Here is a 26,984-nt window from a genome sequence, read left to right as displayed (position 1 = left end):
CTCTACAGAAAAGAGACTGACAGGAACAGCCTCCTGCTTTACAATAGCCACCACACTAGGGCTTTGAAGGAAAACCTGCCGTTCGGTCAATTTCTGAGGATCCGCAGGAACTGTACCTCAGTAACGGACTATAAGCAGGAGGCTACTACCCTTCAACACAAACTACAGGATAGGGGGTATCCGACGAGACTTCTCAAACAATCAGTGAAGAGAGCACTCAATAATAATCGAGAATCTCTACTGGAAACGCACACCAAAGAAAAAGAGGACGTGATTACCTGTGTAACCTCCTTTACGAAGAACTCGACCTTTATCAAAAAGACAGTGAACACTCATTGGGGCATCCTCAACACGGCTGGGCTAGATATCCCACGCCCACGCTTTGCGTTCAAAAGAACAACGAACCTTAAGGATGCTCTCATCCACACTCGACCAAAAAAGATGAGCACCCTCCCTCAGAGCACTCTATGGGGATTACCACCAGTTGTAGGGCATTTCCGATGTGGCAATTGTGTCGTCTGTCCCCAGTCTATACAAGGAAAGGTCATCACACTGTCGGACACTTTTACTTGGCACCTCAACAAGCATACGAACTGCAACAGCAGCAGATGCATCTATATGCTGTCTTGCCCTTGTGGGCTAAAGTATATTGGGATGACGATGCGCACTGTCAAAATACGCATAATGGAACACAACAGCAACATCCGCTGCGCCAAGACAAATACACGCCTGTATGAACATTGTAAACAGAATGGCCATACAGCCGAAAACATGCGGTAGGTCGTGTTGGAATGGCATCCTTCGATCAGTCAGCAAGCGTTACACAAAATTGAACAGAGATGGGTGCATCGTTTACAATTAGACACCCGTGGACTGAATGATTCCGTCCCCTGGAATTTATTAATCAGATCATTTAAGTAGCAGGCGCCTTAGTTTTAAGGCAGTGCAGAACTCACCACGTGACCATGAGAACACAGTATCATTAGTCCAGTGGCATTGATGGGTCCCTCCCTCTCCTTCCATCCTCCCCCGCCCCCCCCTCCCGTTTTTCCCCCTTCCCCTAACTTAAATAAAATCCACCCCCCTTTTAGTTTTAGTTATACTTGACTACCCAACCCCTTCCAAGATGGCGCGCCTTTTTGAGGAAACATTTCCAGAGACATCTTCTCTGTTAATCACCTTCCTCGCTCAAGGCATCTGAGCGGCTGCGTCAAAATACGTCCCTTGGGACACGCCCCACCTGGACGTAAACTTATTTCGGTGTTACTTTAAATGGCGGTGGGGTTCGCGAAGCGGTACCAGCTGCTCTGAGTGCCGGACCACGCCGATCGCGGGTGGAGGTTCCAAGAGGCTCTAGCCTCGTGCTGACCGGGTAAGCGAGTTTACACCCGTCCCACCCTCCTGATCGACTGGGGATATCGTTCGCCGGCGGCCATTCCAGGGCCGTGTGAGACTGCCCTCACTCGGGCTGGTGGCGCCGGTGTGCGGGGTGTCCGCGCCCCACGCCGAGAGCACTGCCGGCCCACAGGGGCGCCGCGCTCCTACACCGTGGGTCGCTGTTGGGGGCGGACCTATACCTCGGTCCCACTTGATTATTATGTTGTTGTGGGACTGCTTGGTCAGTGTTGCCGGCGGGGGCGCGGGGCGGGAGTCCCGTCGCATCGGGCTGCCTTGAGGGGTATGTCTTGAGGGGTGGGTCTGGGCGACCACCGAGTGGGTGGGAGGACACGGCCCCGGCCATATATATTGTTGGCCGGATCATCCCCATAGCTTATGTATTAAAGGGGTTATTCAAACTTCCCCTCCTTCATCTAACAGGTATTAACCTAGAAGCACGGGTGCCACCTGAGCAGTCTGCGGGGCGCTGTCTCAAAGTCTGAGGGTAAGAGTTTACGGTTTAATTCCCATTAACCTTATTTGAAAACTCAACCCACCTTCTTAGTTTACGCATATGGCTCCTCTTCTTTTATTTTACTCATATAATCTATCATAGGAATCCCAAGTAGACTACCTATTTTTAGACCACTATTTTCTAGTTAACTACAAGGTGTTGACACACCTGTCTTTAGTAACAGTGTTGTGGGCCTCTTGTGTCTCTCTCTCTCTCTCTCTCTCACGGCCATACCAATAGATCAAGTATGACGAATTTCTACTACTTGGTTGATGGGGTTTGCGCAGTATGGCATGCTGTTACACAATAAGCAGCATGTGCTTCACTGTATATAATGAACACTTGTCTGTTGTTGTTTTTTCATTTCATTTTTTCCAGGGTGATGTCCTCACAGGACCACTGACCTGCCGTCTTACCCCTCAGGTTGTATACTGCATACACTGTAACGCCCAAATCGGGTACTTTACTAGTTTATGAGCACGATTAGGTCCTGAAGAATTGCCCATAGGGCATGAAACATGTTGACCACATGCGAGGGTTGAAAGAGGCCAAAATACATTGACTTTTGAGTCTCGGTACCCCTCCTACACTATTTTATTAAGGCAGTTAGCCACACGAATAAAGTCTTCCTAGTGGACTGAACTACCCTTTTTTAATACACTTTCTCACGCTCACTACTTTATTTTTCTGGGTCCCTCATATTTATTTTTCTGGGTCCCTCATACGCAATCAACCACGGCAAGGAACAAAAGATCTCCACAAAAGTGTAGCACATCGTGCTACCCGTCAGGCATTGCAGCGCCGGCTTGACGCAGGAGCAGGAAGCCGGTGACGAGGCCAGACAACTACCTTGCGGGATGAAAATAAAATCATTCAGCTACCCAGTTGTATGAGGTTTCCTAGTTCCGACAAGGGATCCCCGCGGGTCCCTGTTTATTGTTTACACTTCTATTCCTTGAGAGAGAGACTGCTAGGCCACACTAACACGAATTCTTGGGGAACTCTGTACATTTAGTGTTGACAAGTTAAGAGGACAAGTACATTGGACCCCTATAAATATCGTCCTTTTTAGGTCCCCCTTTCTTGTTCCAATATAATACATATACCCTGGTTCCTTGTGAGTAGGGTGGCCCTTGTTTTGTCCTGATCGCAAAATCTCCAAATTCTACAGCATTGTCATGCGTACTAAGCTTCAAGGTTAAGAAATTCCACACACGGCAGTCAACACCAACAATGTTTGGCCCCCTAACTTTGTCCTCTGGAACCTGGAGACCAGCATTAGATGAGCATTTGTTGCTAACAAGCTCTGGGAGGGAAAATAGTTTTGTAATTTGATGAGCAAATAATGAGGGCCAGCCTGTAGACCAGGCATATGGACTTAAATTCCATACAGCTGCCTATAAGAAGACAGTGCACAGCTCCAAATCCTTCGGAGGCTGAGGATTGTTTAGGGAGGTGTAAGGCCAACAAAACTGTGGCATTCAAGCGGCACTCTCATGAGGTTTATGCAGATGAAAGAGACCTTGCTCACATGCTTAAATAGGGTTAGGTCTTGGTCTATTTGAATGCCCAAATCTCGGGCATCATAGACCCATCTGTACAAGGCAAAACCAAGATGACAGGAAATTAGTAGCGTTTTGCAAGAAAATCATGAGTAACTCTGCTTTAACAGAGTTTAACTTTAAAGAGTTCTTAAACATCCAACTGGTCATTGCCAACAAGCACTCAATAAGCATTTTGACTGGATATCCATTCCTTTGGTCCACAGAGATCAGAAAGGGTGTGTCATTTGCGAATCTTCACTGAATTTATACCTGATCATGGTTTACATTATGTTCCTTGGCACAATTATGTGACACTAGTATAACCTGTTTTGCATTCCACAAAAAGTTTAAAAAAAATAATAATAAAATAAAGAAACTGGGGGTCATCTGCACATCAGGTACAGTTAAAACCAAACGTAAAGTAAAGTAAAGTCCACATTTGTAAAGCGCACAATCACCCGTAAGGGTCTCTAGGCGCTGGGGGTCGTCGGGAAGATTAAGCGAGCTATTGCCCAGAGTCACATGGTGCTGGGCTAACCTGCCGCCGGAGCCGGGGATCGAACCGTGGTCCCCAGATTCCAGCGTCAGTCGCCCTCTCAAATATAACCGCCAGCAGATAAAAATATAGATTAAACAAAGTGGGGCATAAGGTAGAATGCTGAAGAACGGCCTGGGATATCTCTGAAATATAGGATTTCAGCCATTCACATGCAGAACTTACCACATTGACCACTCACAGCCTTTGCAACAGCCAGCTGTGGGAGACAGTGTCAAAGGAAGCAGTGGGATCCAATAGCACTAGGGTAAAAACAGTGAACTGTGTAGCCAGCCTTTTCAGGTCATATAGTACTCTGTACTGTGACCTGGCCGGAACATGGATTACACCTCACCAAAATTTCTATTATGTTCCAAAAAGAGATGAGAGCTGGAAATTCACTGTTTTCTAAATAATTTACATAATTACAGGCAGAAGGGGGGTAGGCCAGAAAGTGTCCATTACCTAGGGTATGCATTTGACTTTTTCAACAAAGGAATAAAAATGACCACGTTTTTGCTACAACTGCTAGCGCTAAAGACTTATTATAACGTTCCAGGAGTGCATAAACTATTTTGTTAGACCCCTTCCAAATGATGTGATGGGAACAAGAATCTAGGCATTGCAGAGGGTTCAAATTATGTCATCAAAGAACCTTGAGGGATTGGCACCAAACTTTTCTGATATTTCCAGGGGCAACTCCCAGCTTCTGGATATTTTACTGACCTAGGATTTTTGCAAACTAGTATTACCATCCTTAGCACTGCCAGGTACAAAGGACACGTCAATCTCTTTCGACCAGAGAAAAATTAAGGGGGTGGAAGGGCGACCCGACTTACAAAATGTTATCATCAATTATATTTAGCAACATCTTCTTCAGGGGAGAAAACTCTTAATTTTATGAACAAGGGGATAATTTTGGTTCTCAGAGTTGCTCTCAAAAACCAGTCTTGCTAAACAACCCCTTTAGAACCACAGGGGGAACTCTTTGGTTTGAAGAACAGGAACATTAACTTTAAAAGGAACAAATCAATGATCAGTCCATACTTTGGATGTGAGAGGGTCACAAATAATCATTTCCAGGGAACCAAATATTAAGCAAGTGTCCTTAAGCAAGTACCGCGAGTAATATCAGAGATTAGGTGAGGAAACCAAGACTAGCCAGAGAATCTACCATTAAGGAAATAGCCATGTTTTATGACACTGAAACTAATCAAGCAGAGTGACTTACTATTGGTCTATATAAAAATAGGCAATAGACTGGCCACAATTGGCTGTATGCGAGAATGGGTCCTGGCTAAATGGACTAAGCTTAATTTGTTAGTTTATTTAATAATTTGATATCTTGCCAATAGGCCAATACAAACAATACATTAATATACATTAAAATTGAGAAACATTTTTCTTAAAACCTCCATCCGACACAAAGGAATGTCATTGCAGCAATAAACATATTCAGCTAGAATACATCAATCATACATACAAAATATTCTAAAGACCACAATCAGGAATTTCATTTACCTAGAATAAGACAATCTCCTTATTATTTGTGCAAAATACAATTGTTTAGGTGCAAAATACAATTATAGCACACCCTAGCTTCTAATATAAAGGGCAAGTTCAATAAAAGACACAGCGCGGATGTTAGGTGCGGATGTGTATGACAATATAAATATTGTTTATGCAAAAATAAGATTGTTTAGGTGCAAACTACAATTATAGCAAAACCTGTATTCTAAAATAGAGGGTAAGTACAGTAAGAGACACAGTGTGGATAATAAGTGCAAAATATTCTATAGACCACAAACAGGAAATTATCTATAGAATAGCATTGTCATTATTATGTGCACAAAAATACATTTATTTCCGTGCAAAAATGCAATTATAGCAGCAAAAAGCCATCCCTCCACTTCTCAATTTAAGGAAGAAAGATCCAACTATCACTGCGGGGAGTAATATCGTGGGGTCCGTCCAGTTCCTACTTCATATCTTCTGATGTCTTATGGTGTTCTGTAATATTAATAAGTAAACTCGTTTTGACTTATCTCACAATTCTCAGATATTTGGATCACATCTACCTACTCCATAAGAATACATCTTTTGCTATGAGCTACTCAGCTCAACAAGGCGTTCAGCTACTACAGGCAAAAATATCCCTACTGAAACACAATCTTATATTATTGCACTTAAATAGTACTGCCAATAAGTTGTTAATGCGACGGACCTGTGGATTTCTAAAAGCAGGAAGTAACAGACTCCTTCTTCCTATGTCGAAGAAAAAGCTAAATAAAATTATGTGCACAAAAGACAATGAAGCATTTTGACAGAGGGGACAGATGCCACATTTTGCCACAACCTCTTTAATTAGCTTCCACTTCATAAAGGCCAGGACCTGCTCCAACCTAACCTTCAAGGTCCATTTCCTAAAGTGGCAGATTTTTATATCACAAAAAAGGGCTGGATATGACCACAGTATTCTGACTCAATTAGGTGTTGCAAAATGTCTCTGATTCCCACAACATCTAAATCATCCTTTTATCAGGCATTTTAATATTTGATTCTGCTTTGATGTGGTTTTGCTGTTCAACCCCTAGTGGGATAGCCGAAGAGGTGTTAATAACTTGTAAACTAACAACCTATAGGGCTGAGCTCTTCTACTGTAGACAGGATTTTATTGTAAACCCCAGAGAACCCTCATCGGACTTTGGTAGACAGACTCAGTAATTGAGAATCTCTGCGTGTATTTGAATAATATCTTGGTCAGGCCTAGCTCCAGCCTCAGGGCTCTCTTCACTGAACCTCTACGCAAGTCGAGCCATCCTTTCCAGAACTTTGTTTCAATAATCCGCTGCCGCTTTATGTTCTTTACTGGCAATATCTCACAGCCGTACAAAAGTAAGCTCACAATTCTGCATTCTAGGTCTCTCTTAAAACTTTGACGGACTTATGCCGCAGCACTAGATCCAACCTATATAGAGGCCCCTGCAATCACTTTGGAGCGTACTTCCTGAAGGTCTATGTGAGATTTAAAAAATTTAACTTCTAACTGAAAAGGAGACCTAAATATCTATACTCTTTTACTAGTTACACTGGCAGTCTGTTTCACCACCATTTATGCCTGATAGACTGCACAGTTACTTTCGAAAAGACCATCACCTTAGTTTTAACCTCATTTATTTTCAGATCATTTATCTGACAGTACCCTGAGAAAGCGTCCAGTTGCCTCTATAGGATCCAACAGCACAGTGTCATCAGCATAAAACATTGTCTAAATGGTCTCAGCTCCTAGTTTTGGCGGGAACACCGAACCTGGTTTAATACTACCACAGCATCTGCAATTAAAATTGAGAATAGAAGAGGAGCCAAGATAAACACTTGTTGAAGGCCACTGGGGGTAGCTATTTTTCTAGACAAAGTTCCATTGCTCCCTAGTTCCACCCTTGTCAGTGAATGTTTACAGAAACCCACTCTGGCACTGCTTACCTAGTCTTCCAATAAAACCAACAGACGTTTTGCATAGATTTTACTGGGAATGTCCAATAGAGTAATCATACGGTAACTTCCTTTCCAGGTTTCTGGTGGCTGATGTCCACTTATTATCACCCTGAAAACTGGTGCCAGGACTTGACCCCACAAACTAAGATTAAGTCCGATTATATCTGATCAAAATCCAATCAAGACCTCGGACCCTAGAGCTTTTCAAACCTTTTATTACAGCCTCACTACTACTTACTAAGGGGAACAGAGAGCTCTCTGCCTTCCTCTTCTCTGGCGACCCAGCATACATGCTCCCAATTGCTCATCTATTTTCTTCTTTTAGTTTATACAACTCTGATATATACCGGACCCATACTTCTTCATGGACCGCTATGGCGACGCATCTGCCTTTAATAATAGTCATGTTCAGACTGTCTAACAATGTAGCTAGTTGTCTACCTATCACATCACCCCGCTGATGTGGCAAAACCTGACACGGAATCCCCAAAGCATTTTCTTTCTCCCGTTGAAACTCATCCCTCGATTGGTTAGGGGGAAATATCGCATTCAAATCACACATCAATAAGATTGGCACGTTAGGATAGGATAAGATAACCATGTCCATTAGAGCTGCCAACTCTTTACTGTTTTTCCTGCCTTTTTTTCGAGGGGAAGGACGTTTTAAGTAGTATTAGATCAGTACCATTTTATCCTGTTTTTTCAGTGACAGACCAAAAACTCACAGTGTCAAAAAATAAGTACATTGCTTAAATAAAGTGGTCCCAACAATTTCATATTTTACAGCTATCATGACAGTTAGGCCCCCCACAGGGCAACCAAATTGCCCTTGAGCGACTATTGAGTTATTAGCATTAAAGCAGTCATCACCACCGCCTCCAATTCCCAGTCTCTTGCAATGCAATAATCATTTTTTTTAAATCCTCTATAAAAAGACAACAGAGAATCAACTTCCTCATAGGGGATGATTACAAAGGCCTCCCCTACCTCTCATCAGCCTCCAGCCTGAGGGACTGAGCTCCAACAATATGCTGCCTCAATGGCACAGGCGTATGCCCAACGTCATCATTTTCCATTACTGATTCAGTTAGATTGAGGGTCGACCAATAAAGGTCCACCACAATGCCCTTATTCGTTTATAGTTGAGTGGCCAGGACTTCAGGGTGCAGATTAGTCAGGGGAATTTAACCCTTGTTATACAGCTCTTGTTTGAGCTTCATATTTTCCTTTTTCCCTTTCTATGTTCCTTTCTTTTGCTAGGCTTTGAAGCAGAGTCCTCTGTCTTAGGAGCCTGTTTCACCTTTTTAGATTTTTTAAAGATTGGGAAAACCCCCACTACCTTTCCTGAAATTAGGGACAGGACCCGGTGGTATCGCCCCTTTCTTGGTGACCTCAGGAAGTGAGAGATCATGTGTTTTAAAAAGGGATTCCAAATTGGAAACGTCCACTGACAGATCAGAACCATTATACTTCGTTTGGGGGTTAAGTCTGGGACCCCCCCACTTGTACAACAATCTCCCTAAAGCTAGGAGCAAGCATTTTTACACTGCTCAAAATTATTTTACTTACTAATTCGACAGGTAACTCTTTAAGTATTACTGTTAAAATATCTAGGATGTGGTCTGTGCTATCAGTTACTTCTACAGTAAAGACAAAATACGCTCAAGACTTTGCAATGTCTTAGAAAAACACTTAGGGGCAGATTAGGATGGCGGACGGACCTGTGTCCGTCCGCTACCCCAGAGGTGGAGGGACCGTCCGCAGGGGCAGCGGCGGTCCCTCCGTGCAAATTACGATGTGACCGCCACCCTGGCGGTCACATCCTGTATTTATAACATTGCGACGGGTGCTGCTTCAAGCAGCACCCGCCGCAATGTTAAAAATGCATGTATTACATTTACATGCACAAAGCGGCAGGCACCGCGCAGTGCCTGCCACTTTGTGCATGTAAATGTTGGGGGGTACCATAGGTACCCCCCATGTGCGGAAAAGCCGCTGCGGAAAAGCATGTCTCCGTGAACATCCTAATTTGGCTGACGGTGTCTTGCAGACACCGTCACCAAATAGCCCTCCCCGACCCGCGGATCAGCGGCGGACGGACCTGCCGTCCGCCGCTGGTCCAACCGCAATCCCACCGCCATCCTAATCTGGCGGTGGGTGTTGTATGTGGCTGCGGCGGTTAATCCGCATCCTCCAGGCCAGCGGTGGCTTCCGCCGGCCTGGGGGATGCGGATTAACCGCCATCCTAATCGGCCCCATAGTTTGTTGAAATGTTACTGGGTAGATTCAGCAACATATCAGGAAACACCAAATATTTAATAATGCAAAAGTTATAGAAGGACAAGTTACTTACCTTAGGTTACACATTATCTCGTAGAGGCAATATCAGATTCCTTCCCGTTGAATTTCCCTGGCGTCAGACTGGATCCGGAAACTTTTGTGTGAGCAGTACCCCTACCATAGCATCCAGGTAATGGGCTGTGGCCAAACTAAGAAGGCCACCGGGACTGAACGGGCGAAATGCCCGTCCCGGATGACCCAATTGTCCAGGAAGTAGTGCTTGGCAGATGTTTGCAGGGACACCCACGTTGCTGCCTGGCAGATATCCAGGACTGGAACACCGCAAGATTGTACGCAGCTTTTCCCCAGGTGCAACAGGCCTGTAATCCCTCAGGAGGCGGAGCAGATCTTAATACAGAGAATTACCCAGCGCGAAATGGTTCATTTCTCAACTCCCCAACCTTTTTAGCACCTATATTGCTCACAAAGAGTTGGTCGTCCACTCAAAACTCTTTTGTGTGATCAAGACAGAACGATAACGCTCCTTTTGTGTCCAGATTTTTGAGTCAATCCTCTTCTTTAGAGGGATTTTGGGAAGTATAAAAAGGTGGGCAGGATGACAGGTTGCCCCAAATGGAATGGAGACAGCACCTTAGGCAGGAAAGAAGTCCGGTTGCGAAGTATCGTCTTGTCCGGGAATGCCATAAAATAGGGAGGCTTGTATGACAAAGCCTGCAGCTCACTAACCCTCTTGCCAGATGTTACTGCCACTAGAAAGGCTGTCTTAATGGTAAGCAGCTGGAGGGGACTATTGTGAAGTGGCTCAAAGGGAGCACACATGAGATAAGGGAGAACCAGGTTCAGATCCCACGGAGGCATTATGAAGGGCGGAGGGGGAAACAAATGAGCAAGTACTTTCAGGAACCTATTTACAATAGGAGACTTAAATAAAGATGGTTGGTCAGGCTGCCAAAGGAAAGCAGACAGAGCAGAAGGATAACCCTGAGAGTCCCCAGAGCAGAGCTCTGCTGGGCAAGGGTAAGAATTAAGAGAAGAATATCAGAAAGAGGGTCAATACGCTTTTCTGTACAATATTTTACACAGTTTTGCCAACAACAGGTGTATACCATTTTGGTGGAGGGGCGCCTTGAAGGCAAGATAGCTTTTGACCTTCCTCCTGAACTTTGCAAAGTTATCAACTGTCACTGCTCAATCTCTATGCAAAGAGGCAGAGAGTGGACAGGTTTGGTTGGAGGACCCTCCCCTGCTGCTGCCACAGAAGATTCTCCTAAAGGTGCAGCCTATTTTGAGGGTGGGTGCTGCCATTAAATATAACAAACATGCTGAGTCTTCCTTTTTTATATATATTATTTATAGGGACACAGCCTGTCTGTGTAGAAGAACTAAAGAAGACAGCTTGAGAGTTGCCTTTTAAATCGACATGTTTAATGTTTTCACCAATTTCTTTGTAAAAAAATGGAGATAGCAATTGCATTAGCTAATGAGTTATAATTGGTCATGTGAATCCAGCCTACTTTGTTCACATAGAGTGTACTTTCCAAATTTGTAAGATAGGTCAGCTACCAGTGCCAAATCAATTGTTAATTTCATGAATATTCACTTCCTCAACGTGCAAATAACCGTTTGAGCAAACGCGCTCTTCCAAACTCCCACTCTGACCCACTTGCTAAAATATACACATTCGTTCACACAAATTCACAGACGTTTACATTTGTGCAACAGTACTGTGCACACACGTACACACACACACTGCCATGCACACAAGCGTCTGTTCATACGTACATGCACTTGTTTGCGCACATAGGCTTACACACAAAGGCGTTTTCTTTACACATATACAAACACAACAAGCATTTGCAATGTAATAGGTCTCGCGTTAGGAAAGTTTGTGCTATTGTTCTTGTAAATGACTATTTTTTTATTTATGTATTGGTTTTGAAAATAGCTAAATTAATAGCTTTGTCATTTACAATACCGATAGTGATAACTTTCGCAAATGTGACACCTATAACCTGGGGTTGCGCCGAGTGATGCTGTGGTGGTGCTGAGTGGTGCTGAGTGGTGCTGTGGTGGTGCTGAGTGATAATGTGGTGGTGCTGAGTGATAATGTGGTGGTGCTGAGTGATAATGTGGTGGTGCTGTGGTGGTGCTGTGGTGGTGCTGAGTGATAATGTGGTGGTGCTGAGTGGTGCTGTGGTGGTGCTGTGGTGGTGCTGAGTGGTGCTGTGGTGGTGCTGAGTGGTGCTGAGTGATAATGTGGTGGTGCTGAGTGATAATGCGGTGGTGCTGAGTGATAATGTGGTGGTGCTGTGGTGGTGCTGAGTGGTGCTGTGGTGGTGCTCAGTGATCCTGTGGTGGCGCTGAGTGATGATGTGGTGATGCAGAGGGCAGAAAGGCACAAAAAACAAACTAATCTAACAGTGGGCAGAAGGGCAGAAAAACAAGGGAAAAACGAGTCTAACAGAGGACAGAAAGGCACAAAAACCGGGTCTAACAGAGGACAGAAAGACACAAAAACCGGGTCTAACAGAGGACATAAAGGCACAAAAACCGGGTCTAACAGAGGGCACAAAGGCACAAAAAACGAGTCTTTGATTTAAAAAAAACTCAGCCATCAGACCAAACCACAAAATGTGCCTTCGACTAACATGACAGATGTAGTCTCGATTGACCTCTATGCTGAAATATCTAAGTGACCTATAATCAGTGTAGCTTCAGCGTCATCAAATCCTAAGACGTCACCAAGATAGCTTAAACCGAAACCCAGAAAACCCATCACTGCTGTTGTAGCAGGCTCTTGCGCTGGCTTCACCACAGGAACTGGCCGCCAAAACTCTCACCTCTTCCGTTAGGAAACTCCATTAAGGATTAGACATCTATGCTGCTGACGTGTCAAATCACCACCCGGGAGGAAGATGTACAAGCCTGACGTTTGTATAGCGAAAAGTTCTTGTGAGTTTTCACAGATAGTCACGTAAGCATAGGGCAAATACCAGGTGAAGGAGAGTGCATATCTGAAGACCTTCTCCAAGTACTTGGGGACAAAAGCGGCAGGCTCACAGTCTCGACACATGCAAAACACAGAGGCACAAAGGCACACAGGAATAAACTACTTGGCTGCACTGAAGCTGCATGGGACGCTCTGTTACAGCGGTCACAGGAAGCGGGCATTACTGCAGAGATCTGTAGTAAACCCGCAGGCCGCTGGTTGTAACCCATGAAGCAGACATGGCTGCAAGCACTGCCGTGGGGAATTGTGTAAGGCGCCAAGACAGCACGAGTTTGCTTTGTGTGTCTGTTCACTAGCAGAAGTACTACTGTGCTGCACGCTGTAAAAATGAGCAAACATGTTTGCTTTATGTTTATTGTACGCATGGGAGTGGCTGCACATTCCTGAATCCAGCTCGGGGGGCTCCCACCAAGCAAGTAATGTGGCGGGAGGGGTGAGGAACAGGGCAGGAGCACCGGGCACAAGGGGGAGTGGGAGGGGCTGAGATGCCTCATGGCTCCACGGAAACCAGGAACAACGTACTATAAAAAGCCGAACAATGTCTAATTTAACTCCGGTGAAAAAATGGGGATGGTTAGAAACAAAAGGACTCCTATTAAACAAGCCTGAGTGCTGCGGGAATGAAGGAGCGCAGTAGCAGCAGGATGCCGAACTTAAGTTACATTTTGATAAGAGCGTCTCTGTCGCACGGCCTGGCGGCCGTGAAAGTGAAAGTACGGCCGGTCGGCCGTGGGCAGTGAATAATTAGGGGAGGAGAAATGCCTGAGGCAGAGCGCACGCTGGGGGATGCCTGTGGGAGGGGGGCAGATGGCTTTGATGTGCACGCGCTTTTCACGGGCACTGCATGGAATCGCCCGATGGTTAAGCCCCAATATCTCTCGCCAGCAATGCGCAAACGCATTAGCAGGCGAGACCTAAAAACCCGCTCTTTTTCTGCAAACACTTGCACACCCACTCTCGACAACTCACACATACTCAAACATATACAGTGCTGACTATTGCAGGGAAATAGGCAATTTTTTAAAATGTTCGAGGGAAACTTCTCTGAAACCTCCCGCAGAACAATCGGGCTCACTCACTTTGATTGCTTGCATGCAAAATATTATTAATTGGTCTTGTACCCCCCACCACTTTCAAATTCCACCAGCCGCCACTGCATAAAATATATTAAATACAATAGATTTCACAAGCACAGTGCCTGCGCAACCTAAAAATTATGTCACCAGGTTACATTTGTTTGTGCCGCTGTGGGTGTTGGCTTTGTTTCTATATCTAGTCAAGCTTATACTGTCAGCAAGAAAACCCTGCTCATAGGTTACACCTTAGCTGGGCAGAGTCGAAGTGCAATGGAGAAGTATGAGAACTATGAACAGGGGCATAACAGGGCAGGGTTAGTGAGTGCAAGGAGGGGGCCAGCAAGTAGCTAAAAAGAACACAATGTTTTATAAATATTTTCTTGGTGTTTACCTACAGGTAATTGCATTTAAAATGTACTGCACATCCCTTAAATAAGGCAAGTTAAACCAATACCTGGAAATACCTTGTTTTGATAGGAAAGAACAATTTGATCACTACAGACTTCACTGTAAATGGAGGGTCTTACTTGAATCCTGGCTGATGCAATGTGAATTTATAGTGCTATTGGGTCCCATCCTATGACAGAAAGCACTGTATATATATATATATATATATATATATATATATATATATATATATATATATATATATATATTATATATATATAATTTGTTTAAAAATGCATTCCACACAGTAGAACATAGGCTACAAAACGTTTTTTAAATGTGTGTGTTACACACAACATGAAATAAGCTGCTGCAAAATGACAGACTTTTTTTCTACTAATCTTTAGAAAAGGTGCATGTTTTTCTTCTGTCTCCTTAGGCCCCCATCGCACCCCATCTCCCGCACCACTAGCATTGATGTGGCTCTCGGGCACTCGCCAGACTTTACTTTTTGGCCCCTGAGAAAATGTGTGTGAGTACCCATGGGCTAGATGGTCCCTACTACCACAACTGTAACTTTTTTCTTGCGATTTAGAAGGAGTTGATAAGTGCTCTTCTGGTTCTCCTCTTAGTTCCGCACATCTTTCTTTTTCTTCTGTTTGACCTTGCAAACAACTTCCTTCTGCTAACCTTTGGAATTTACCTCAGCTGCGTTGGCAATTTCAACCTTCTTAACCATAGAATTTACTTCAATGAATGAAGACTCCCCATAAATCCAGAGTCTTTCTTGAATGCGTTCATTGTTCACATGCATGATGATTTGACCGCTTATCAACTCATCATGGAAGGCCCAAACCTACAGATTAATGCTAATCTCTTCAGGGCAGACACATATTCTTCAATGAGTTCCATCTTACTGTACCTTCGCATGAAGAAATTATGCCTGTTTATTGCTATACAAACAGAAGTGAAATAATATTTGTCTAGCTCTTCTAACGCATTTTTTAACACATCTGACTCATTCGCTGTTCGAGGTTTTTTCTCCATTGAATTATACACAATAATACCTGGAGGACATAATGAATGCAAAATATTTTTTTTTCTTTTTTACCTGTGAAACTCCTCCTCTTCAATAGTGTCAATATTATTCGGGAAATATTATTTCCACTCATTGCACTTAATAGATGGATCCCCAATTCCTGGTAAAAAATGGTTGTGGTGGTGTAAAAGAGGATGTATGTGACAAACAAATTTTGCAAGGAGGAGATAAAACTCCAATAAAGAACTTCAAATACTATCTGAAATTACTTGCTACACAGTAATGACTTTCTAAGTTCTCAATATTATATGCCAAGAATCTAAATATATAAGGTTCTCAATATTATATGCCTAGAACCCAAATATATAAATTCCTCTTTTTTTATTTTTTTTTAGAGTCAGACAACTTGCTGCCTTGCCTGATAGAACACTTGACGCAAAGAAAACTGCCAGCGCTTCAGTGCTTAATGCATTGTTGCGATGAGCTGTAGAGTCTAAGGAGTATATACAATGGCTCACTGGCGTAGCATAAGATTCCTGGTAAACCCACTATAAACTTTTCCTGTACATAGCCAGTCCCTCCTGTTATTCCAAAGGTGCTCCTCATCGTATAGATCACCCGTAGCTAAACGCTGCACTTCAAGTTGTCTGAATATCCTCACTTGACATCTCGTCTTGGAAGGTAGCTCTTCCTCTGATAACAAGCTCAAAGCGGTGTGCTAATGCTTCTCCTCACAGAGCACTACTCTCAGCAAGATAACTGCTTTGCCACAAAGAACTCTTCACCACTAGACCACAAACCGCACAATGCTCCTAAGATAGTGAAAAGTAAATAACGTGATGCCTAAAAGCTGAAACTTGTTGAAGTCTCCAATATGGCAGCATATAAATGACGTTGTGTTAGCTTCCCCCAATATGGCAGCAAGTAAACAAAGTTACATAAGACTCCACACACAGGCTCGAGCGTGCACAAACAATGCAGCCAATGAAGTGCACCCACGTCACCCAGCACGCTCACCGTCTCGAGAAACTGCTGTTACGATAATAGCACCACAAGCGGTAGTCAACTGTGCCACTGTTTCTGCAATTTGGCAATGCCAACAACTACTGCCAAAATGTGCAGAAGTTTTGGCCCCCGCTCACCACCAAATTTCCTGACTCAAACTGACAGTTCAGAGGCTTTCCAAGCAGCGACACCGCAATAGTAGAAAAGATATGTTCCTGTACTTCTCCCTCCGCACGATGTGGTTTGATAGTTCCCGTTGTCACCAAAATTGTCAGCAAACTTTATGTTGTAGAGATTGATCCGTCTGTCTTAGGGAGGATGGACCAGATAGTGTAAAACATACGTTTGGACCACAATAGCCAGGCGCAAGTTTTGGTCACTAAGAGTTGTGAAAAAAGAGGACGCGTTTTAGAGTAATTATCCAAATTATTTTTCAGGAAAAATTGGAACGTTGGAAGGATACTTGCACAAAATTGTTCTCAAACAAAATGCTGTCTCCACGGTTCATAGAGCCACAGATATTCCTTAGATTGTAAGGAAGGAAGGAGAACAAAAGACTGAGAGGTTATTAAGAGAAGGCATTACTGAGGCAATTGATACTGTAGTTGTAGAAAAAGTATGTTGCTGTACTTCTCCCTCGGCACACTGTGGATCGACAGTTCCAATCGTCGCCAAAATTGCTGAGTTCTCCAGGCAGAGAAGTATGGAGTAGTTGGGCCAATACATCCAACATCCTCGGCAGCCGACAAGCAACTGCCAAAATCTAATGTCAAAAGGTGTAGAAGTGTTGGCACCTACTCACCGCCAAAGTTTCTGCCGGAAACCGAGAGTTCCAAGCAGCATTATTGCATTTGTAGATAAGGTAAGTTCCTGTACTACTCCATAAATAAATAATTTACTCTACTGCATGCCTCCTCCTGGAGAACTCAACAATTGTGGCAATGAGGGTGGGATAAAGTAAATTGTTTATTTAACTATGGAATAGTTGTGGCCCACACATATACCTCCTCGGCAACCAACAAGTAACTGCCGCTCCTAGAACCTTTCTTGTAAACATTCTAAATAGCATCATAATAAACCTTTTGTGACCGCAAAAACATACAAGCATAAATGCAACAATGGGGTATGCGTTAGGTGATCAACAAATGTATAAGACATCCATGGTTCTTTTTTTTTTTTTCAAATCAACAAAAAGAGAGAAAAAAAAAGATACATCTTCATCTGCATTGTAGCTTATACACAGACATGGTACAATAATGCAAGCTACAACAATTTTCGTCTCTTAAAACAAACAATGTCTCAACATGCTGCAATAAAATTTTCCTACACGTTGAACAATCGAGCAGATCAGGCCTCAATAGAAGATCAAAAGAAAATACAAAAGAAACCCAAGAAGAAAAATGCATTGTCAATCACAAAGCAGCGTCAACTATAAATCACAGGCACTGTGCAAGCCATCCGCTTAGTAAGTCCTCTCATTGTTGTGTAATTCTTATTAAAGGATCCCCTCAGCCGCTCTCACTACAAACTATACCCCCCCGCCGAGTCTCCCCGCCAACCCATTTCTTACTCAGTTTTATCGAGCAGATATAATCTCAACGGCTCCCAGATGTCCCTCGATCTACGGGGCAGTTCCTCTGCATAAACATTAAGTTTGTCATGGCAGTACACCAGATCAGTCAGCCACTCCTTGACGTAAGGGCGGCGTCCCTTCCCCCACGTGATCACCACCCTACACGCAGCCATTAGTAGCGCCAGACACACAAAATTACCACTCGCCCCTCTCACATGCGGCACGCAACTCAGGAGGCACACCAGAGGGGTACAGGGGAGGTCCACAGCAACCATCTCCCGCAAGCAATTCACCACCGCAACCCTGACGTCCGCCACTGCCGTGCAATCCACGCTAAAGGCATGAAGTCTGCTTCATATTGTCCGCACCTGTCACAGCACGCTGTCTCACACAGCCCATACCCATATAATCGTGCCGCGGTGTAGTACACCTGGTGTATATATTTAAAATAGATAATCTTTAGGTTGCCGTTCATACAGAGTTTCCCCGTTAATCCGCAGACATGCTTCCAGTTATCTTCAGAAATAGCTGCATGCAAACATTCATTCTATCTGACCCAGCTCTTATCTGTTACATCCACCGTTTCATCTTTATTAAGGGTATATAATTTAGATACCAGCCTCATATTATTAAATGTGGTGAGAACACACACGACTGTAGAGACAGCAGTTCCGGTGGCTCGATCGGGAAGGTGGTGTAATGTGCCCTGGCCGCATGTCTCAACCTATGAATCGCAAACTGAAAAAGAAGCGACTGATTTGTAATATGCTGTAAATCCTCTTGCTTGACGAATGCGCCGTTTGGATAGATATCCTTCATATGTGAAATACCCGCCTCCCTCAGAACCCTCATAGACGGGACTTCATGCGTGACAGACATGTATGCATGATGTTCCAGTCGCATATCCGGCATGTATAACGGCAACTTCTGCGCTAACTTCCCGATCCTCTGCCAAGCCGAGATCGTGGCGTCAACTGCATTGATCTCCGATCTCGGGGTACCCCGCGAAAGACGAGTGATCACACTGTGCAGTGGGACGGGAGCCGCATCTCCTTCCTCCACTGCGACATGCGGTGTAAAGGCGTGCGGCCTGTACCAATAGTAAAGATATTGCGTCTGCGCACTTAGATAGTATGCATAGAAGTCCTGCGCCGCAAATCCCCCCTTCTCATATCCTCTGGTGAGGACCGACCACTGTACTCACGCAGCCTTGCCCCCCCAAACCAGCCTGAGTAAGTGGCTACGGAGAGTCTTAATAAATTCCATATTTGGCCGTCTCTGAGCTCCCCCGCAGCCCCTCACCTGCCCTCAGCCGAACCCGACCTGAGAGCGAGACAAGATGGCCGACAGGAGCACTCCACCGGCCCCGAGAACAGCCCAGCACCCAGCCTGCCGCGGTGAGAAGCGCCACCTGGGCCTCAGCCCCCCCGAGGACCCCGCCACGCAGGTCCCGCAAGGCGCCGCCTCACCTAGGGAAGACTTCCATGCTTCTTCCAGTGGCACAACCAGCTGCCCACCAACTGCAATATTCAAATCTCCCATCACCCACTATAACGATCTACTCCTCAGTACTGAAGAACGGAGAGTCACATAAGATACTGCTTGTAGAAGACATTACTGTCGAATTGGCTAAGGGTTTCACCACAATAGTACACATAACATACACTCAATAAGCGTACCATTTATCTTCTGATTGTACAACCCTATTCACTAATATACTGGTGTGAGCCTTCTCCCTCTTAAAGAGAGAAAAGGATGCAAGATATCGGACACCCCCTTCATGAACAAGAGTGGCAGAAAATCCTGGAATACCCCCGACAGGGTCAGAGTAAAGCTAGATTTAAATGCATACATCCTATATAGGGCATACTTTACACCGCAAAGGCTGCATCTCACATTTCTTTCTAAACCAACATTTGCCCCAAACGCCAAGCAGTACCAAAAAAACAGTATATACACGTTTTGGGTCTGTCCCTCCCCAAGTTCCTTCTGGACAGAGGTTCTGAGAGACACTACATAAATCACAGAAAGTGCGTACATCGACACGCTATAGGGGTACCTTCTTGGTCTCTATTCCAGCCCAAAACTGAGATGGGTTACAACATGGTTTATACATCTGGCCCTAATTAGAAGCCAAAGATTCAATTTCATCCTCTTCCCAAGGGCGTAGCTTAGTCAGTAAGATGTGGGTGGGGGAAGGGGGAGAGCTTCAGATGTCCCATCAACAACGCTAGGATAGCTTGTTAAAAAACAATATATGAGAAGTAGGACATTGGGGGGGCATAAGGGGCAGTGGAAAGAGAAAGAAGGGTGTATTGTTAGGACCACTTAAAACATAACGTTTATCCAACTAAACAACATTTGTATGGCATTCATAACAGACGAAAGAGAGTGTGTGTTTTTGTCAGTGCCGGCATGTAAAACTCACAAGTGAAATCCAAAAGACACGTCACCATACCCGACTGAAAGCACTTGTACCCAACTATTTACAACAGAAAAGCTTCGCCCCTGCCTCTCCCTCCACTGCCGCCTGCCAAGAGGAGGGAGCTTAGGAGCTGTCTCAGCTGAAGGCACTGTTCTTCACTAGGAAAAAGCAAGGGGGCTTCGCAAACAACCAATTGTAGGCAATTGGGACGCCCTACTGCAAGCACTGATAGAGCGCATCAGGAATGACCCCAGCCCACCTAATCATGTTGCTCCCAATTCATGTACGACCTCATATTTGTCTCGAGGCAAGGGATCTACCCGCTCCCAACTCATCCCATCCCCCCTCGACCCCCACGCCTTGGTTCTCTACTGCAACCCAAAACTCCAGTCCGGAGCCCTTGGTGTTATTTAGTGGCCTCCTTTCACATGAAAGTACAATTAATAAAATAATAGTAATACAATTATTCAATAACTTTTTATTGGTCTTTCACTTTCAGGAAACTACATATAAATTAAGGTACAGCCTAAATGAAAAATAAATGCAAGTAAAGTTTATCACTGGGAAATGCCCTATCGTACATTATGAAACCGCTATTATTTAAAGCTGCAGAGGTCTGTGTCTGTAACCAGAGAGCACAGAATTGAATCTTGGTTGAGGAGAATAGAATAGTGACGTGTGTATGTTTAGTGCTAGAAAGTCTCAGTCTCTGACCAAAAGCACTGTGAAATTATATATATATATATATATATATATATATATATATATGAGAGAGAGAGAGAGAGAGAGAGAGAGAGAGAGAGAGAGAGAGAGAGAGCGAGAGCGAGAGAGCGAGAACGAACTGCTGAACCTGGGGTTTGTTTTTTTACTGTTTTGGTGTTCTGAAATGGCTGCGGGGAATACTTTGGATTCTTCCTTTCTCAACCCAAAGGACAGTCATTCAGGCCCTTATTGTAACTAGATTAGACCATGGCAATGTCCTCTATTTGGACTCAGCTAAAGCCTCTAAGAAGGCTGCAAGTCGTCCAAATCTCAGCGGCCAGGCTACTCTACAGACTTCTAAAAAGTGCATCTGCTCCCTCTCTCTTGAGGGAGTTGCACTGGCTTAAGGTGGAGTAGCAAATTTTTATTTAAAGCTCTCTGATTTGTGCACTAAGCCGGATCAGGAGCTGGCCCCCGCTATCTCCTTGGACTAGTGAGATCAGGGCCGGTGCTAGGCATGGGCAGTGTAGGCAGCTGCCCAGGGCCTCGCACTCAGCCCACCAGCATGGGGCCCGCACCGATGCGTGTCCTGTTGTTTCCCTGCCAAAACACTAAAAGAAAGGTGTCTCCTTACAATTAGGGTCCATGGGAGGGGGTCCCCTCCCTGGGACTCTCAGGGATGGTGTCTGGAGTCCTAGGGGAGGGAGACACTTCCTCTTGCCCCAGTTTTAAGGAGACCATTCAGACACACTGTGGGAGGCCCAGTGTCCAGCACTTTATTGCCCCCACAGTTTTAACTTTTAGCCCACAAGCGATTCTCACACCTATCGGGCTGAAGGAGTGAGAATTGCTTGTGGGCTGAAAGTTAATACTGTGAGGGAGTAAAATGCTGGACAATGGGCCTCCCACAGTGTCTCCGAATGGCCTCCTTGCAAGGAGTCACTTGTGTAAATTAGAGGGGCCTCGCACATTTCCTTTTGGCCCAGGGCCTCGCAAATCCTAGAACTGGCCCTGAGTGAGACCTTATCTACCAACTCATGCATTACATTCCTGTGATCTCTCCTTCTGCATGGTTCTGAGAGTCAAACAGGCTTGTATGGTAGGATGGTCCTTTGCTTACCAAGGTTCTTATCTTTGGAACAACCCTCCACAAACCTTGAGATGCTGCACCTCATTGACTTCTTTTCAGAATATGGCTGCCTGTTGAGGAGCTCCAGCCAGGAGCTCCTGGGCTAGGAATCGCCATGTGGCATAAATCCCGAGAAATAAAGGCCTCCCCTGTCAAGCCAGTTCCCATCGGACTATGGAGACGCCCATACTGGTATCTCGCTTCCTGGCTTTATGACAGAGGAGCCTGTACAGACTCTCAGGTAGGCCTCCTAGCTCCACCACAGTGTATCTGGACCGGACCCTCTGGAAGGCTTCGGCTTCACCTGCCGCTCACCGCCCAGGACCGGAGGACGGAAGGGACCCTTTCCAGCCAAAAAGGCAAGGGAGGCAGTGACGTACTGAGCCTCGGAGACAGCAGACGTATCCCCCTAGAGATCGTCCCGCCAGCCCCCTTGTCTTGGCCGCTGGTCTCCTTGAGGCTCCAGGCCCTGCTGGATGAATGCTGCCAGGGCGGGGTGGGCGGGAGGCCATCTAGCTGCTCTAGAGATCCGTGCCATGACTGGTGCGGTGAGGAAAGGGGCCTTTAGACAACAAAGAACTGGCCTGCTGCAGCCTGGGCCTGTGCCCACCTGGTCACCACCCTGCTCATCCCAAGCTGGGGGCATGCAACAAATCTGTTGACCTTGGTGCAAGGACTATTCCACGAGTGCTCCCATGGCGCTGCGGGCTGCTGGAGCACGGTGCCGGACGGGGAGAGGTTGCACTTTGGACAGTGCAGGAGAAAAGAGGAAAAGGAAGGAGGAACAGTGAAAACAGGAGGTGAGCCTGTACTTGCCACCCCCGAGGCTCAATACCACTTATGTGCCATCTCACCTCTGCCCCCCCCCCAAGACTACACCTCACCAGATGCAGGACCGATAGGAGGAGTCCTCCGTTACTTCATACCTGCTGACTGTTGACTCAAGGAATACCACCTCATGTTTCCCTCAATCTCGTGACACGCCAGAAACAGGAACAGTGTCCCTGCACTGGCAAGAAGATCATGCTTTGTAAATTTGAATTTTATATTTATCCAACCCTAACCGCTTTAACTTCTATTAAAAGTAACCTAGTGCGAATCTGCAACTTGTATAAATGTAACTCTAACCACTAGTATCCAGTGCTTTAAATGGGCCGGTGCTGTCCTGTATTGAGAGGGGGAGTACCTGCACTTCTCAAGAGATATGTAATACTTTTAATTGGAGAATACCGCACTTCTCAGAAACAGGCAGGTACTCTAATGCAGAGTACCTGCACTTCTATTTTACCATTTCAAGCACTCCGCGTATCTGTAGTAGACGTTTGTACTCACTACCATTCTTATGTGAATTTAGAGCTCATCTGTTTGTATCTTTTATGTAACTCATGTACACTGAAGTACATATGTAATGTAACTGGTCCATTTGTAAATCTCTCTGACACCTTTGTGTAAAAGTTTGCGCTATATAAAATTGCATTAAATAAATAAATAAAACATGGTTGTTCAGAGTTAACGGGCTCTGGCTGTGCCCTATGCCTCACTACGTGCCGGGAAACCCCTCTGTGGGTAGCCGGTGTTATATATAAGCGTTCCTAATAATAATAATAAACTTCAAGTTCCAAAAAGCAGAGTGTAGCAAAAAAGCCAAGGTGAGCACAACGAAATATACATGGTCTGTGCTCTTTGCTACGCAGCCCTGCTTGTATTTTTTGTCCTTTAATCTGCACACAAACTATTGTACCTGATCGGTCTTTAATTGATAGTCAATAGTCTTCTTTTATGGCGTTGTTGGGCCACTTTAGGCTTTGAGTTAAATTCTTAAAAATACAGTTCTAATTATATATTGTGCCCATCCTGTTCGAAAGAGTGGAGTGGATGTTAGAGAGCTTTATTTGTGCCAAGCACGTTTTCAAACCACACTGCTGAACATACTGCCTAACACCCTTAGTTTATCTTTGGGATAAAATGTATCGACTTCCGGGTCGTCTAACAACCACTCCCAAAGCAAAACATATTCTGTTAGCTGGACGTGGCGTAGCTAGAGCTTGTGGCGCCCGGGGCTATCCCTCAGAGTTCTGCCCGGGGGGGGGGGGGGGAGGTGGGAGGGGGTTAGTACCGTCGCTAATAGTTACCTTGATCATTCAAGGTGCAACATGACACAGTCCAGGTCTACACAGCTGTGAATACACCGGTGACCGGCCGTACAAGGGAGAACACACAGACTGCCATCCTGCAGAATTTCAGGAAGGGCCTAAAAACATGGTTATTTGAATAACGTCCCTCATCAGCAGCACGGCCCCCACTCCCCAGCGCCTAGATACCCCCACAGGTGATAAGTAGCGCTATGCAAATCCTGTTTGTCAGTGACCCTGTGTCCCCAAAATTATAACAGCCGTAACGGGCCACCAGCATAGCTGCCAAGGTTTCAGACTGCTATGTGTGACATTTTCATAATTTCAGTGTTTTCAGGAGTGACATTTCAATATGAGTGACACTATCTCCTTCACCACTGACCAGTGTCACCCGACCATCACCGGCGCGGCCCAAACATAGCTGCCAAGTTTTCAGTATACACGAGTAACATTTCTGTTTTCAAGACAATTATAAGTGACTTTCACATCTCCTAAGCAACACCTTCAGTGATACTTTATAAGGAGCAGTGGTTTAAGAAAATGTAAGGTACAAAACGAAAATCTTTTTTTTTTTAGTAAGTGGTGTAGTAACTGGATTAAGTACACGTCACAAGCCTGGACTGGGGCTGTTGACAGATTGGGCAGGTCAAGGTCACACTCAGACGCTTGTGCGGTCTCCTGACTGAAAAAGGCCCGGGATCGGGAGAATGGACAAGCACTGTGCCCCCTTTCCTGAAAGCACGTGATCGGAGGGCAAGAGCTGCGAAGCGTTTTTTTTTCCAACAATCTCAGGTAAGTAATCTGTGGGGGTTTAGGAAGGCATACCAACACCCTCGACCATGACCCTCCCTACAACACTGTAAGGGTCGGGTCAGATAGCACAAAGTCTGCTGATGGCGGCGCTGAAAAGAAAAACAAAGATGCCACCAGGCGTCATTCTGTCAGTGGGGCTAATCTGCGAAGTGTGTGACAATGGTGGTAGGTAGTTAACGCTGACAAAGACGGTGGCAAGTGGCTGAAACAACTGTCTACTTACAGTGATGGTTTGCAGCAGGAAGCGCAAACCATCGATGACTCGCACTGCAAGGGGGCTGCTGAGTGCTCATGACGCCACTAGCGAGCCCCCCCCCCCCAGGAACCTGCCTTAGACTTCGCTCCAGGCTGCTGCGGTCCTCCTGGCAGTCCGGCCGGCGCTATAAATCCTCGTGACGCCGGTCAGTCATGGCTCTTCATTAACCCGCCCACTGCAGTTATTCCCTCTGCCGGCTCGGACATTGACTAAAGAAGGGATGCAGCGGCGGCCCTCATTATAATGACCTACACGCAGAGTGTAATTTAAACAAACACATTAGATTACCAAATATAAAGCACGAGTCACTCAGTGAGTGTCCTGTGTTATCGCCAGTTTAGTGAAATTTATTCACTGGGTCACTCTCGGCTCCTTGCCGGTCTGGGCATTACATCTGACAAGTAGTTATGAATTGTGAAGGCGGCACGCCCGGGGTTATTGCGGCACCACAGAGCCAAGACTGTTAGCACTGTGCACCTGGCGAGGACTGACTCAGATTGAGTCTCCCGCCGTTCTGCATCACTTCCTCTTCCTCCTGATGGACGGGCGGTCACATCCGGATTATAATCCGTGTGCCACAGTAATTGACAGCATCCACTGCCGAGAGGGCAGGCTCCGCTACCCCCTCCCCCGGGTAATTGCCAACAGTTACAAAGCGCAGATCATGGCTCTTTAACTGTTTATTAACTCAACCCGGCAAACAGCTGCTGCAGTACCTCCTCCGAGCAGCAGAGCCGGTGCACAAGGCGCCGCACCTATTGCGTGATACTTGGCAGGAATGCACCAGTGCGCCCACCCTCAAAATTGTGCCGCAAGGCACATAGATTCCGAATCAACGTAGCTTCTGCAAAGCTGTCATATAACACCGTAAGACAGTTGTTGATTTTGATATTTGCCGAGCGTTGATATAGAGTCCAACATTTCAAAGCATCCTTATATAAACTACAATCCCCAGTATGGAAAGTGATGTTGAATGAAAAAAAAAACATTTAGAGCGCGTGAAACAGGACATACAACTGCACCAATTCCAGCCGTCCCAGATCAGGAGGGAATGCCACCGAACCTTACCTACCGTTTTTACAAAGAATCTTGAAAGCCTGATTTTCCAAGCTTGCTTTCGATTTGATCAGACTTCGATGCAGTAGTGACTCGTTCCCATTACAACGTCCTTAGCAACGACGCAACATCACGTGACCAGCATCATGCGGCGTTACGTACTATTTCTGTGCGTAGTGATTAATGCCAGTTCAGAAAGCTGATGGAGATTTTCGGTAGGCAGGCTGACTGTCTTTTCTCTTAGGAGCGGAATTGCTAATTAATCTAGGCTGCATTAGCTGAGTTGTATAAGCAGGTGTATCTGTAGTCAGTGGGATTGCTAACCGAGGCCTGGTACGTTCAGCTTTATATACGGGGTCGTACATTATTCTGTGACACAGGTGGGTCTGTGAATCCACGACAATCAAATCGGTATTTTTTTATTTTTTATTTAATGCGATTTTATATAGCGCGAACTGTTGTGGATTGTGATGTTCAATAAACCAGGAAAAGGGTTGGTAGTTGTATAAGTATTTATTCATACACAACGAGCTTGCGGGAGGGAAGGGACAGCTGTCAGAAAGGTAAAGGAGTGGGGAGGTGACGGTGTACACGTCACATAAATAACAACCAAAC

The 26,984-nt window shown here is 45.3% G+C and overlaps 1 protein-coding gene across 2 annotated transcripts in view; it reads right to left on the bottom strand.

The window, feature by feature from the left end:
* NPHP4 (nephrocystin 4) overlaps positions 1-26,459 on the bottom strand; it is a 941,192-nt gene extending 914,733 nt beyond the window's left edge. For both annotated transcript variants that reach the window (XM_078642627.1, XM_078642628.1), the window contains exon 1: positions 26,386-26,459. The gene's annotated coding sequence lies outside the window, so the exon portion shown is untranslated. The remainder of the gene's footprint in view (positions 1-26,385) is intronic.
* Between the last annotated feature and the right edge of the window lie 525 nt (positions 26,460-26,984).

The sequence above is a fragment of the Lissotriton helveticus genome, chromosome 5_1, assembly GCF_964261635.1.
Source record: "Lissotriton helveticus chromosome 5_1, aLisHel1.1, whole genome shotgun sequence".
NCBI lineage: Eukaryota > Metazoa > Chordata > Amphibia > Caudata > Salamandridae > Lissotriton > Lissotriton helveticus.
This window is presented reverse-complemented; position numbering and strand designations above follow the sequence as displayed.